Source organism: Anticarsia gemmatalis, chromosome 1 (assembly GCF_050436995.1).
Source record: "Anticarsia gemmatalis isolate Benzon Research Colony breed Stoneville strain chromosome 1, ilAntGemm2 primary, whole genome shotgun sequence".
Lineage (NCBI taxonomy): Eukaryota > Metazoa > Arthropoda > Insecta > Lepidoptera > Erebidae > Anticarsia > Anticarsia gemmatalis.
In genome coordinates this window covers 2,155,573-2,171,580 of record NC_134745.1, presented here as the reverse complement: position 1 = coordinate 2,171,580, position 16,008 = coordinate 2,155,573, and the positions used below count along the sequence as shown (strand labels likewise).

The window sequence follows — 16,008 nt, the reverse complement described above, 5'->3', positions numbered from 1 at the left end:
TACTGGACACTCATATTTTTCTTATTCCGTAGGAAATTCTAGGCTGCTTCTCGAAATGTATTTCGTAATATAGTTCCTTGTATTGTCATAATCAGAAACCCTGACTTCGTGATCACGAGTAACATACTTAGTTATTATACATCATCATCGTTGACCAATGTCAATCTATTGCAGATGATAAAAGACAGAGAAATATTTGTAACGAAGGAACATCTTCATTCGTGGCCAAATTATTTATACAAAAGTTTAATAAAACGTTAACTACACAACCTTACAATTTAGTCAACAAAGTAATGTAACATTCGCGTAAGATGAGACTTAATAAGCCATCCATTAAAAGAGGATATTGTTTCCTATCGGAAAATTGCTAAGAGACGAAAGAATCACTTTTAAATTAAGTGTTCGTTCAAACGTCAATCTCAAAGGCAAACTTGCGATGTTGAAATTCGATGAAATATTAAGAGGCATAAAATCCTCTTAGTTATCAACGATTATGTTACGATTAACCTTCGTTTAGATTTATTTTTGTGATTTTATTTTGGTGTATTCTATTTGATTTTTTGCTTTGATGATCTCAGTTTTTTGTTGGAATAAATCTTATTAATAGCACATTATTTAATGTGTGTGATTTGTAATCTATGTTGTTATTCTAATGGTATTTATCTATCTAATATTGTAGATAGGAAAGTTTGGATGTTTGTCGGAAACCACTGAATAAATTTTTAAGAAGTTTAGAACAACGATAGCTATAGACATAGACATAGACATATATTTATTGCATCATAAAAACTGTGTACAATAGTTGTTACATTATTATAATAATAGTTTCAACAGTTACCCATTTCGGGTGTTGCAAATTTTTAGGGGTACCCGGTACATTTACTTATTATTATATCTTATATAATATAATATTTTGTATTACTATAATAAGTTACACACTATTTAAACTGTTTCAGTTTCGAAAACCTCACGAAGGGTATAAAATACATTTGACACTAGCCATCTCTTCAGAGTATTTTTGAACATCTTTCCGTTTAAGCTTTTGATGCTCACAGGAAGGTGATTAAAGACGCGAATAGCTGTGATATAAGTACTCTTATGGTATATAACATTATTTATGATAGGCAAATTTATATTGTATTTATATTTATTTCATATGTTTGTTCTCGTGTTAGACTTAAAATTAAATATTTCAGTATTACCTTTTACAAATAGACATAATTCTATTATATATATTCCTGTAAGTGTAAGTAAACCCTTATCTTTAAATACAGTTCTAAGGGACTCAGTGGGTTGAATATTATATATAATTCTTAAACATTTTTTTTGCAAAACAAATGTCGACTGTATGCTGGTGGAATTTGCCCAGTATATTACACCGTATGTCAGTAGCGGATAAACATAACCGAAATAAGCAGACATAGCTATAGAAATAGATGTAGTTTCGATTAATATGGATATTACGTAGCAGTAGCTTGAGATTTTTTTATTTATTTTATGGAGATGATCTTTCCAATTTAGGTGTTGATCTAGTGTGATCCCTAAGAAATTTATTTGACTGACTTCTTCTATTTATTATAATTTATACATAACCTGAACTAACACATACGATACCTTTTACGTTGTAAAAAAATACGTGATACCCAGACACTAATTATTCTAGCAAGTTATTTAAATGAAAACATCATTAATAAACAAGGAGGTTCATATTTCACTGTCCATTAGCGACCCTAACCTAGTCCGTGAGTTACAACGCGAAACTTGTACGAAACTTCACAACATCTTTTGTAAAATGTAAGGAAGCCCACTAAAAAGCGTTCACGAGTTAAGCTATAAAGCGTAAAGCCTTGATATAATAGTAAAACAACGGTAAAATATAAAATGTGACGAAAATAAAACGTGGTATTCATGGTACCGACAGACGGCGACCGGTCATAACTCATCCTTGTCTATACTTATGTATGGTAACTGTATAAAGATATAAACTTTACTGTCTTGTATTGTAAAACATATTATACAAATCCGGCGATAACGTATTATCTATTGAATGTTTGGAAATTGTGTCAGCTGGTGATCGTGACGGGTAGTCAAAAGGGCAAGGTAGTATAGTAATGACTGTTACTTTAAAATACTAAGTTGTACCGAGACGAAATATTCTTAAGTTACCTATATGTAATAGTGAATGAGTACACATATATGTATATAGTGTAAGAGTTGAAAGTCATTAAAAGTCAAATTCACATCAAAGCAAAATCAATTGACATTACAAAAACATTGAAAACCCGGACACCTTCAATACACGTTCAAACATAAAAGAAAAAAAAAAAACAACTTTTCCCACATATCAAAACCAACTCTGCCTTCCTTTGGCTGGCTTGTAAAACCAGTATAAAATAGGGGTCGTATCCTGGCTTTGACGGTATCCTGTCCGAATGTTATGCAAACAAAAAGGTGGATGTGACGTTCCCGATTGAACGTGAAGCGCGACCGTCGTGCAACCGCTAGAAACAATACGAAAAATACGCTTTGTTCACGCTTTGACGAACGCGAAAATATACCGGTATTAGGAACTGTGTGCATTTGGCGGTGAATAAAAGTCATACGTCCATATTTTTTTATAGAAAATCGTGATGCTTAATAGAAAATTCGGTGATCTCGAAAGTTTCTTCTCGATTTTTTACCTAAGAGGCAGTAGAGTAGTAGTCAAGAGACAACAAATTCTACGATTTTCATATGTGACCTACGCTTTTAATAATTCACTCTTGAAAAGAGTTTGACATTTATTATTTACTGCAAAAATAATTCCTACGGTCCCTGCTAGAGGCGTTGATCAGATTTTCATACAAAATAATTCGATAGCTAGCCGGTTCTCGATAGTGGTAGAGAATCGCGGCACTGCTCATATAGTTTTTTCAATTAAAAACAAAACAAACTCACTTATTCACGTCACAGCCTCAAATTAATAAACGTGACAATTAAATCCGCAATTCAAAAGCAGAAAACATTAAAATATCATTTAATAAAGTGCTATATTCATTAACAGTTAGTGCAGTAACGAGAGAGCGCATTTTTCCAAATGAAACATTTCAAAAGGCTGCCGCGACCTACTGCAGTTCATTATTATGGAAGAACAGCAAAAATTCACAAAGGACATTTGAGAATTAAAAGCTGCGATACGGCCTAGAAATGTCAAGGAGATAAAGAACTGGCTTGGGAATAAACCGGCGAATAAATCCACTCTTTAGAGTCGATTTCTGTTCGGCTCTCGATACAAATTATGCTCGTTCGACCAACTTATAAAAAGTGGACGAATTTAGGTTAAAATGTATTAAGGCTGTTTCATATTAGAGCGCCTAGTAACTTTTATTTTTGGAAACTAGAAAGACATGTAACATTAATACATATTTTGTTACAATCAAAACGAATTAGAAGATTCGATTTGACAATTTCAGATTATCATAGTACCTACTAGATTGATATTTTAAATTACTGAAAAAGACTACCTACTTATAGTGTCTTTATCTTATAAGAAACATATAGTATACCTTCAAATTCAAAGTAATATACGCACATGTTAAACTTTATCAAACAAACCTTAGACTATTCATTAAAGCATTACAAAAAGGAGCTCCAATGTACACCCACCTCACGACTTGGTTCCCTAATCACCTCAGGAAAACTCGGCAACTTAACACGCAATCTAATTTGGTTCAAGAATATATTTCCTACATAAATGTTTATTTAGACTCTCATAACAACGTATTGGTTAATTGATATCGTATTTTTGAGATCATTACGTACTAATTAGCTAACCAATCAAATTACGAAAACATCTTTAATAGGGAAAGTCCTTATGTCATTAAGATAAAAATAGACTAACCATGTAGATATCATGTAACATGGATGTGTGTTTGTTTTTCTTCCTTGTACGTTAAAAAGACACACGAATTGAAGAGATTTTTCGTTGAAACACAGTTACTGATTGGAGTAGGATTGCAGAGTGCACAATACTATTTTTCACCGAGAGAACATAATTATACTTTGCCCTACAAATTAATACTTTAATAGATTATTGCATATATGTATATGAATATAATAAGAATTAACGCGAACACGCATTTTACCTCGGAAAGCCTGACGTTTCGGCGCATTTAAAATGCGCATTCGCAATAAAACCCTTATCGTATCATATAATAAAGGCGTAATATGCTTTAAAGTTATAATTTCAATAGATTATTGTTGATTTAAAATGCTGTTTCCTGAGTTTTAGTTCCCATTAAGATTTTATGTTAAGAAACTTATATTACGTGTGTGCGACGGTTTTCTCCGCTAGCGAAGTCGTTGACCTCCTAACATGAAACCTAGTTCACGTACCTTCTAGGAAATATAACCTAGATTTTATTTAGGTACTGTTTACTGGAGTGAGGGACGTAATTTGTTTGTACATACATAAAAACTGATTAGCAGTTTGAATCGAACATATTGTTAATGCGATTTTTCTTCTTATTGGTTGACTTTCCCTGCTCCACACAATACATGATCATAGTTTCGTCTCCATTTCAACTGCTTATGGGTTATATTTAAAACAAAAACGTGGTATACTATTATGATTTGGATTGAGATCTTCATACTTAACTAATTAAAATTAGTTCAGCGATCTAGCTTTTAGCGATTAGCTTCACAGACATACACAGTCTTAAGCATTTATAATATTAGTTTTGTATATATGGATAAAATATACAGCTGTCAAAATATAAACTTCAGTTACACCTCTCGCTATCGCTTTGGTACGTGATATTCTAAAATAAAACGTACATCCATAAAATATTTTGAACGGTCGAAACGTTTTACCAGAACTAGATCCGACTGTATCAATGACAGCCGCAGGCGTTACTGTTGTACGAAATTGTTCATTTTTTCACCTAAATTGCTTGTATAGTTCTGAGCACCGATGTGTATACAAAGCTCTAACAGTTTTTGGCATTGGTTTTACTTAAAAGCATTAAAATAGCTGCACCGCGTGATTTTTTGGATGCATGGTAACTGCGAGAACAAACTTTTATTTTGTGTTTATTTAGAGGTATAGAAATTAGTTTGGAAATGTGACAGAGGTACGGTTTTTGTTCGTAACTATACGAAATCCGAACCAATTTGTAATGTTTCTCAGTTATGTATTCTAAACAACTAAAATAATTTTTCATGAGAATTTGGATAAAGGAAGTTACACATACGGAATTACATAAAGTGATAATAGGCTGTAAATATGTAACAGAAAAATAAACACATACAATTTAATGCAAATTTACCATAGAAACAAATAATAGGGAACTCAATTTTTCAAAATCTATATCCAAATTACGCGCAAGCGGAACCGCATGTGGTAGCTACTTTTTCTTTTTGCATTTGTACACTTTTTAAGTTTTATAGCCAAGCATCCATCTAGTTTCGCCCCGTGTTGCATTCCGCGACACATTGTTACCGCGACCAAATACGGTTAAATTGTCGTCCGAAATTCCGTACGCGGAAATATATCTAGCTTACACGACACCGTGCAAGTGTGCATTATGGTGCGACTTTCAGGTAGAATTACGTGGTGTAAAATGAAGCTTGCTTGCAGTTACGGAAAGTAGCAGAAATTAAGTATATTAGATGGTTTTGCAGGTAGAGGCTGCATAGCTAAATATAAGCTTTTATTTCGACATATAGGTTACTAATTAACGATATTAAACTCATTATAAAATAATCTAGTATTCTAATATACAATTTTGTATTTCTTTATTTTTATATGGAATATAAATTAGTTCTCAGTCACATACAAAGGTTATCTATAAATAACTAATTCCTCGTTTATTATGCTCAACATAATTCATACGTTTAATACTGCATCATAATAAAACGATTGTACCGGAATCGCAAACGCAGAAAGAGCCCTAAATGTAATAACGTAAGGTAAATATGTTCGCGTTCATAGTGAGGGGCGATGACTAACAGGGTCTTGGCTCTGTTTGCCCGCGATATTACTATGTTTTCACTATAAACACTGTCGTTCTGACAACCAGCCTGATTTGTAGCGTCTACAGTGTAATTACTCCAAGTCTAAGCTGTGTGCTCCCTTTCCTCGTTACCCATACAATTTATATTAAAATTTAAACCAATTTCTAAAATGGTTTTGTTTTTAATTACTGCGGTCATGTATACAATATTAAATTCGTTCCCAATATTGGAAGCGGTAAACGTATTCTATTCCGAGTAACTGTTTGCGTTTGATTAATAAAATTAAATTTGCCCCGACGCAAACGTGTTCGGCGATCAACCTGCACCAATCTCATTCCAATACACTTTATGTCGTTACATTTTTTCCCTACACTATTTTCCTTCGAATATTATAACTTACCTATCGAGAATGATACGACTATGCGAATCCATCCCCTACGCAGGGGTGACGCGCATGCGCGAGACATCGGCGCGCCACCCGACGCAGTTCGTCGGCAGGCGTCGTCATCGCTGGCCGTAGCACCTCTACGCGCGTAGACCGTAGCACTAGCGTAGCGCGTAGCTAACCCCGCACCTGCAGTGACGTTTCGTTGCGTTATCGATAACCGAATAACGTGTGATTAACGCCGTGATAAATAACAGTGTTTATTATATTGACATAGTGCAATGATTTACTTATTGTGGTGACTGGATTTTGTTATCTGTGTGTTGTCAGATAAGCTGGGGATTTCTCTTGTCGCCGTGTCATTTGTGATGTAAGTTGATACGTTAATAGATACAAGTGGTTGATATTTTGTTTACTCGTGTTTTACTGCTGACACACTTTTATTAGCATTTTATACAAACGTTTAACGTTCATTTTCCTTGTTTTAAAGTGTGACAAAGTTACCTTTTGTTGTGGACGTATTTAGTTTAATTGGAGTTCGTATTCATGAGTAATAAAATCGATACGTGCTCAATGAGGCTACTTAGGAGTCTTAAACATTTTTTCTTTGTTACCTTTATGTATAAACCGTTATATAAGAATGGAATTACGTAAAATAATTTTAAATATTCATAAAAATGGTTACGTATACTGCGTACAATGTTTAGGATTAGTGAAGATTACATATTCAAGAGAATTTAAATGTTCTGTAACTAAGTAGGGTCTCAAGTTCACGGCGATACTTGGACGTACATATATTCATTGAGAATTACGTCTGAGCCTGAAGAGGTCTTTTCCTTTTCTACCTTTTGTGTTCTGTGTTTCTATGCCGAGTGTAGGTTGTGGATGTACAATGTTCTTTAAGTAATGTTCTTTATATTATACTTTAGAGTGTACTGCCGCAAAAATCATGAAAGTGTGTCGAGTACTTCCTCCGTGTCTGTGTCGAGTCCTGTTCCTTCCACAACGAAATGGGCAAATAGTTTTATCTTAACCAAATTGTAAAGAAACCTACGTTTAATTTTATTTAATCGTTTTAAATTTAATACCAATAACGTATTCCAAACGTTATTCAATCGCAAAATTACAAAACGAATGAGACAACTTTCGTTATAATAAAATCCATTTTAAAACTTAAAACATAATACGCGGGTATTCTTAAAAGAGAAATGAAAGCCATAAGGCACTGCAGTGTGTTGACGGCCGCGACGAAATGTTGAGAACTTTTTGTAACCGCTATTTATAGTTATTTTTCAACAACTAGCAACTGTTACGTTGACGTTTTTCACCGGTGTTATTTGGTAATAAGCGTTTGAGGGTTAAATGGGAAATTTTGGTTTTTGGTTTATTAAGTGGGGAGATTTTTATGATTTACAGTTGTGTAATATTTGTTATTTAAGGTAGGTACGATGTAGATGTATTAAAATAATATAATTATTCGTCTTTTGTGCTAGTACAACGTTGTGAAGTTAGTCTGGAATCTAAAGTGCTGTTGATGTAAAAATAAACTATGTAAAAGCCGTGTTTTTTATTAATAAGATGCATAAAGGTACATAGCAACGAAATAGCTACCCGTTTGGTACCGTATATTTTACCGTACCGTACCGTATATTTGATTTTTATTCCAAAATATGTTTAGAAAAAAGTATCTACAAAAAATACTGTTTCTCCGCAAGGCCTTCCATTACACACGTACATCTAAATCCTATTACTACTACGTTAGATATTGGCAGCAACCCGGATCAATTCCACATCGCGACTGTCGAGAACTAAAGAGATGAGTCATCTTCCACGAAACTCGCCCCCAATCGGAACGAATAAGTAATAAAATAGGGGATGAATCATGCGTGCCGTAGACAATTCGATAATTAGTTGAAATAATCCACCCTCCGGGCTAGTAATCTGTCGAGATCGCGAATACGTGGGGTGGAACGTCCCTTATCGCATAGAACGTGATATAACTCAACTAGATAAGACACCTAAAATATGGCCGTGAAGCTCGTCTTGCTTGTAGGTATTTTAATGCATTTTACAATACTAAGCATAGCAACTTTTCTAAATATGTATTATTTTCTCACTTTACTCAACTGCGCGACGCAAAGGAAGGTGATGCGTTTTTACGCAATATATATGGACGATGCTATTAACTTTTAGTCAGAAAGTAAACTGACGTGAATATTATGAAATAAGTAGGTATTTTTAGTGCCGATTTAACATGTATTCTTATGATTTAATCCTGCGTAAAGTTTATTAACTTCCGCCCACAGTCCAGAGGCTTTAAGTCTTTATGTAAAGAATACCTATCGTTTAAGTAGTTTGAGCTACTATTAGCGCCGCGACGCTTTAATTTGAACCTCGCTTAAGTTACGTCGTCGTGGCTTATTTAATACAAGTATAGTATTACTAACAAAGTCATCTATTACGTAGTTTACGAACAAATTTTTAAGTTACACTGTATTTCTTAAATAGGAAAACATAGATTCTTTCGCTTGCTTCAAAATTAAAGGCCTTAGCTTAGTTCAAATGATTTTAGCTTCAAAAAAGTTATGCGTCATAAAACTACCGCTAACGGCATTCATACTATTATACTTTTTTCTACTAAAACAGGCAATCCGTTGTTACTTTACACGCAATACAGCCCAGTATGTTTTAGTCGATATTTCGAAGTACGTATAATGTCACCGAAATAGCGTCGTAATTATGACAATCAAGGTTGCCGCTTCTAGTAAAACATTTACAATGTAACAGACTTAATTTTGTACGTGTTGCCTGTTGCCACACAAAGGGGGAATATAATAAATCAATTACAGCGGTGCCTGCCTTGTGTTATGTTGTGTGCAAATGTCGCATTTGACAAAAATATTTTGGTTGAATATCGACAAAATGTTGCTTTGACTGATTTTTGTAGAATTCTTCTTTGAAATTATGTGATGTTTATTATAGTTCGTGTGTTAGAAGTTTGTATAAATTCGTATATAATTTCATTTTAAAAAGACAGATAATGTAGTCTTGTTAGAAAATGGTTTACTTTGACTAGTCAAAGCTCTGTATTATTTCTGAATATATTACATTTGTACCTATTTATTTTACATTTGTATCATCTAAATTGAGTAGGTACAATAATCCGACGTCTGTAAAATAAAATAAAGGAATAAGATATAATAGGAAGTGTCGATAAAACAAGCAATATTCATATTTCTTCATCTTGAGGGATATATTTAAACGTCTGTTTACAAAGCCCCGGGGCGGCTCGGATATCGGCGGCTTATGTCCCGCGGCGCTGGGAACATTGGGAACATTACGAGGGTGTCCGGCCACTCAACGACAGATGTACTGCCGGAAAACATTCACTACCAAACATTTATCTATGAAAACATCATTCTAAGCGATTGTATGCCCCTTTTGAAAGTGGAAATACGATGCCTATATCGAAAAGGCAAAATCAAATTTTGTTAAATTGTATGGTTGATGTATTACTTTTTGTATAATTTTTTAAGTGCTGTAATCGATACGTATTCCTAGGCTTCAACTGAGATATAAATGAGTCCTATTTTTTTTACCTCCAGTATTTTACAGGTTTCGATTAACCTAAAGATGAATTAGTGAATGTATTATTTCAACATATTTCATACGAACCTAATAGAAAACAAGCCATAACCATAATTTACATAGAATATACCCATTTTCAGTCCCACTAATCTTTTGAACAGAAAACCCTGTGATGCCGTCTGAGAATCGATTTCGTGATTTTGGGCTCAAACAGTCGTCATCAAATCAATATTTCAATGCTACAAAAATCATATTATTATGCAATCAAATAGAATGAGATACTAATTAGTTAAATTCTCGTTCATACAGTTTAGTATCGGTTAATTGGACAAGCCGCTTCCGAGTTAATCGTGTCTATCTGTGGAACATAATATAATCAATTAGCGTGTCATATTGTGTTCCTTATGTAATGCTTATTGATGTATTGTATGTAGAATCGTTCTAGTTTAGGAATTTGAACAAACGGTACGTATATTCGATGTTTTAGTTATATTTGTGTATTTTAGGTAAAGTGTATCAATACCTGTCTTATTTTGGAATGGTAGGGGGAGGGGTTGTCAACATTTTTTTGTTGATCGTTGCATATGTAATTTATGTACGTCTAAAAAACTTAGTATTAGTATTGCGTACTTTACCACTTCGAATTGCCACTTCGATTACTTTTTAATTCAATGTAGCAATTTTGCAGATAAGAAATTATGAAATTGTCTTTACTGCATGAACTCGTTTGACAAAGTTTCCGTAATAAACAAAGTAAGTAAGAACTGCAGTTAAACGCAACGAGAAAATGTGAAGTTTTCATAAAACTTGACATTTAAAGTATCAAAACTATATTGCGGCAAAGCTCTGCCGACAAGTTAGAGCTCCCACGCGGCCACGTATGCAATCAGCGGGAAAGTGGAGCGTATTCTTAGCGAGTGGCCTTGGGTTGAGCACCCCTGCCGCATAGCGACCGCGCCACTGGCCTTTATACCTTTAAACTCAGCTGTTACGAACACAGATTTCGTTCTATTTTGAGTATTTTGAAATATGACTGTCATTTTTTCAGAAATGAAGTAATGGAAAACGTTCCGAAACTCTAATTTTATTAAGTAGGTTTGTATGTTTATAATATGGACAGGTAAAGATTTTAAAATAGAATTATCCTGAGTTACGTAATAAAATGTTGTGTGTGTAATGGATGTTTTCATAAAATCTACTTTAATTGTTGCATTTGGTAGTTAAGCTTATTAAACCGGATTTTGCAGAAAGCTACAATAGTGAATAAATGAAGTCTATTAAGGCATGCATTTAAAATAAAGAACATAAAATATTCTTCCAACCGTTTTTTAATTTCACTACTTCATGTTACAAATAAAACCTAAACCAAATAAAAAAAAAACGACTAAAAATATGTTTGATTCCAGAATTTTCATGCACAATCTCGTTTTATACTGAAACCCTCCAAACAAAATCTTAATCAATATACAAGAACACATACTTAAACTTTGATGTAATGTAACTTGATCGATGTTAAAGAATCCGTATTACACACACGTGCGAGCTATCAAGGCGAAATTCTATAAAAGTGAGCAAGCAATAACACGCCCCGTCAGTCTTAGGACATATGAGGGAAATATCTTATGTGTAGTAATAAACAACTATAATAATATTATATAAGAAATATTGCTGATATTGATAACCTACAGTATTGCGATTGTCTTCCACTATCGACTACGGACAACCGGCTAACTATTGAATATTTTGTTCGAAAACCTGATCTTCGTAGGCACTGTTCTTGTTGTAAAAAAGCTTAACATTTTGCAGTAAGTAGTAATATCAGTCGAAAAAGTGATTGACATTCAAAATGTATTTCACAATTCGTCTCGCTGATAAGCTTTTCATACAAAATGTCAAGATACAATCACACAATTATTTGATCGCAAGTTCTACGTACACAAACCATGGATGCAAAGTAGGTACTATTAGATTCGAAAGGACTATCTGAAACTCATACCAAGAGGAAATCTCAGCGCTTGTTGTAATCTCAGTGATGCGATGAACACCTTCAATCGCGGGTTTTAATAAACAATCCAGATTGAGTGTTACGACATTGAACGATGTAAACATTTAAGGTGCACTTAGCTCCCCGACATAAACGATCCATCCATTGATTAAAATACACATTAATTTCACACAAAATTTATGGACACGTCATTAAGTTAATGAAACAATTTAATGGATGAGGTTACTGGAGTTATTGACATCCCAACATTCTCAACATCCTGTAATAAATAAAGGGTGTAGAAAGTAATTCGTTTTTCTTTTTAGAGTTCCTTAAAACGAGTGCTTTAGTGCCTTTTCCGTGATGGATTCGAGCAGAGAGTTATGGCCGGCGGTTCCTTATAATAAAAGAAACCTTAAACCTTTCAAGTTGTAATTCTGTTTGTGTTACAAATGCGTACATTTCTTTAAAAACCCACGTTGTAACTAATATTGGCTGCTTGAAAGCGCTGTAAAAGAAACACATACCTACAGTCTTATGTGTACAGAACCTTTGACCGTCCGCGTCAGTTCGATACACACTTGCCAGCTTTTTTAATAGCTTAGCCTTTCGACTCGGCCAACACGCTTGCAACGTAATATGTCCGAACGAAATATTGCTTCAGCAGTTGAAAAATTCCCATTTTAAAGCCACACAATATACGACTATTGCTTTTTGTGTTTGTTTACTTTGCTCCTGTATGTAATTGGATTTGATTGAACGTTCACTATTAAGTATGTTAAAATATTGAGTGCAATTAAAAAGAGTGCTTCGCTAAATATGTTGAAGTTTTAAGTGCAAATTGATGGAAATGGGTTTACTGATGATGTGCCGTGAGGAGTGGATGATAAATATGTTTGCAGTGCTTTGGGTTACTGTGTCACTTGTAAAATCAATTTTGATACAAATACGTCATCTCGATATCAGTAATTGGGACGGTGATTTAATTCAAATTTCATGGATATGGGACAAAGTGAAGTATTGGCCTAAAAAGGAAAAGATATACTGACCTTTACCTACTGTATATACAACATTTCCCACTTACTCCCACGAGAAGTAAAGCGTATTTCTTTCTGATCCATATATCTCAGTAAAAATGTAAATGTTATGTTTTGAAAAATGCCTCTAAATTCTTAAAGACCTAATGTACATAACTTTTGCCCGTGACTTCGTCCGCGTGAAATCATTTTCCGCCGCAAAAGCTGTTATTTATGTTACTTTTAGGACATAACTAACCTTTGGTACTTTTTGCATGAATGAGTAGGAACATAATGAATTCTACATATAGTAGGATTCAGATATCTATTAACCTGTACAACTTTTTGCATCTCTACATGTACACATAATAGTGGTGTGTATACACAAAGTTAATTTATCATAACAACCCACACGTAACAGCGTAACCCACAGGTCACGGTAAGATTACACTCGTAGTTTTCCTCATTCTCTTTCTTCCTTTTATTTGACTAACGGTTAATAGCCGTAGGCGTTTGCAGAACCGTGTCTTGATAGGTATTTTCGTTTTTGTCTCGGTCTTATTGAGATTCACGTGTTCGTGCGACAATATTTATTTCTGTAATTTGATATGGAACCTTTTTATATGTAAAGACAAAATATTTTTTATAAGGCGGTTATAAATAAAATATAACAGTAGGCTTAACATTCAATCACTTTTCACCAGGTCCTTCTTTGGGCCTTAAAACTATAAAAGATTTTTTTATTGTTTGTCGAGTTCATGAATACTCGATTTAAAATCAAGTGCCTTGTATAACTCCAGAAATGCAGGAATAAAGTTTTAAGTAAAAATTTGTATAGGTCTTTGATATTTAAATCCTGGAAATAAATCCGTCTCAATACGTCTACAATAGGGGCAGTGTAAGTCGCTCGAAACGTCGGGTGACAAATAAGGTATGGGACTTAAAAATTGAATACCAGTTTAGCAATTTAGTATTATGTAGGTATCAAAGCGGCGATAGTTTAAAAATTATACGGGAAATAAAATGTCTTAATGATTACTATTATTACGATTCCCACACGGAACAAATATTTGTGCGTTCCACAAATAGTTGTTTCGGGTCTGGTTATACTCTGTGTCCGTGGTTTGTATGTTTGTAAAAGTCCCCGAGACACGAGCAAATCTTAATCCGGGACTTGTCTTTTGAAAAAAAAAATGTTTAAAGAATTTCTCTTGTGTTGCGCGGACTTTTGCGAACATAAAAAAGACTTTAAGTAAGTCCTCTAAACAGTTATCTTAATCTTAAGATAGTCTAAACATTCAAGGGTGAATAACGCTGACGTAACTAGTGATAAACATCTTATTTACTTGGAACTTAGATACTAACCTCTGAGGAACACTCCGGTTGAGTGCTTCACTTACCTACGACTAATCTGGGTTAAATCTTAAGTATAAGACTAGATTTATATTTTGAAACTATTTGATCTTTTGTAAATACTGGTTTGATATTTTGTTGTCCATATTTTAGTTTCTTAAATTGATAAAATATGTGTGAAATATAAGTATTCTTGGGAACTTCATAAGATTTACGGTTTTAAAAAGTGACTGTGTATTTGAATGAAACTCTTGTTCCCTTAAAAACTTGGTTTTAAATTTAATTATGAAATAATTTAAATATCATAATAATCTTCTTTTAACATCAATAAATATATTAATTTTGTCCTAATATTGCCTTAACAGTGTCTGCAGGAATAAGCATAACCGACATACAAATTAAAATATAATTTAATATTAAACGGGGACTAACGCAATTAATTATATGTGTTAGTTTTTTTACTCTCGTTTTCTTAACATTTCCGCAATGATTGCACTAACAATAATCGCAAACCAACTACAACTTATTATGTAAAATAAAACCACCGCCAAAGATGCTTCAGAAAATAGGCGAAAATCTGCAATTATTATAAAGATACACACATTGTGCCAACAAAGTGTTGGGTACGTGCGACGCCGGTACTTTATTGTGTCACGCTGGACACCGTGATATACGACCGCTGTTACGAACGACGACGAGTTGCCCAACTTCATATTGCTTGAACATTATAAAGAAAAGATTGGAGATTATTTGGTTCAGTTATATGCTTTTGTTTCGTGAAAATGAGGACATTGGCTATATCTGAATATTTGTTTTGAACAACTAAACGGCCTTTATTATTTATTTTAGATATGTTTAAAATATCATTTACAACATTCAAATTAGGCTAAATTAATAAGTACTTTAAATACGAAAAGAAAAAAAAACAATAAAAAGAATCGACGAAGAATGGTTGTTGACATCGATTAACAATTTTCTAATAATTATAGATAATAAAATTAAAGTATTATCTTTCATAAGATAAAAAAAAAATAAAAAAAAAAAAAGAATTGTGAATAAATAAGTTTGGTTGTCTTAGGTATCTTCTAACATGTACTATTACGTTAATTGGTTTAATTATGATAAGAAGTTGAATAAAAAGCTGAGGGTTTGTTCTCATTAATATCACTTAAAGGAATGATACTATTGTTTTTGTTATAACGATAGAAATAAGGTTCTCATTGATATCTCAGAAGCAATTATTATTACTATTCAGGCTGTAACGATCTAAATAACTCGAACTTACGTCTGCAATGCAGCTTTAAAAAACACATCGGTAAAAAAGTGCACGTTACCTCTTTTGCCATTAAAAATATGCATCTTTTTAAATAACATGGTTACTTTACTACGTAATTACATTAAATGTATTTCATAAATTAATATCTGAATGCTGCTAAATGAAATGAGCTTTGTCGATTACACAATACACAGAGCGCTCCCGGTTAGCCATCGTAAATACCGATTGTAGTATGCCATAACAATACTAGATAGCAGTGGCCGTTCGCTCTCCAACAACGATTAAACTCGTTTGACACAACCAAATGCTGGCATGCAGAGAATTTACACGATAAAAACACGAGATATAAGCAACACTAGGTATGTTTAAATTCAACGATGCAGATGTTTTTGTTATAATTTTACTAAAAAGA

The 16,008-nt window shown here is 33.4% G+C and overlaps 1 protein-coding gene across 8 annotated transcripts in view; it reads left to right on the top strand.

The window, feature by feature from the left end:
• LOC142987420 (uncharacterized) overlaps positions 1 to 16,008 on the top strand; it is a 199,714-nt gene that overhangs the window by 86,334 nt on the left and 97,372 nt on the right. The window contains exon 1 of one of the 8 annotated variants that reach the window (XM_076136172.1): positions 6,493 to 6,749. The exons of the other annotated variants lie outside the window; for them this stretch is intronic. The gene's annotated coding sequence lies outside the window, so the exon portion shown is untranslated. Of the gene's footprint in view, positions 1 to 6,492; positions 6,750 to 16,008 lie in introns of those variants that run through there. 8 annotated transcript variants of the gene reach the window in all.